Source organism: Monopterus albus, unplaced genomic scaffold (genome assembly GCF_001952655.1).
Source record: "Monopterus albus unplaced genomic scaffold, M_albus_1.0 scaffold143.1, whole genome shotgun sequence".
NCBI lineage: Eukaryota > Metazoa > Chordata > Actinopteri > Synbranchiformes > Synbranchidae > Monopterus > Monopterus albus.
The window spans coordinates 1017966-1018203 of NW_018128023.1; positions in this window are offsets into that span (position 1 = coordinate 1017966).

A 238-nucleotide genomic window follows, 5' to 3' on the forward strand; every position below is an offset into this window, starting at 1 on the left:
CTAAGACTCACAAGTTCTCCTCCTCCCCTCTCCCTCACCTCCCTCTGTTGGCGACCACAGCCCCAACACTCTCTGACTCTGGTCGCTATGGTAACATTTAAACATGCCTTCAAAATAAGATACAGATACACCACAAAAACGAATATAAAGTGCATGAAACTTTAACTCCCCATAACGTTAAATCAGTGGGAGCCCTGAGCTCGTTTCTCTGCAACGAGACGGTCCCATCTGGGGGTAA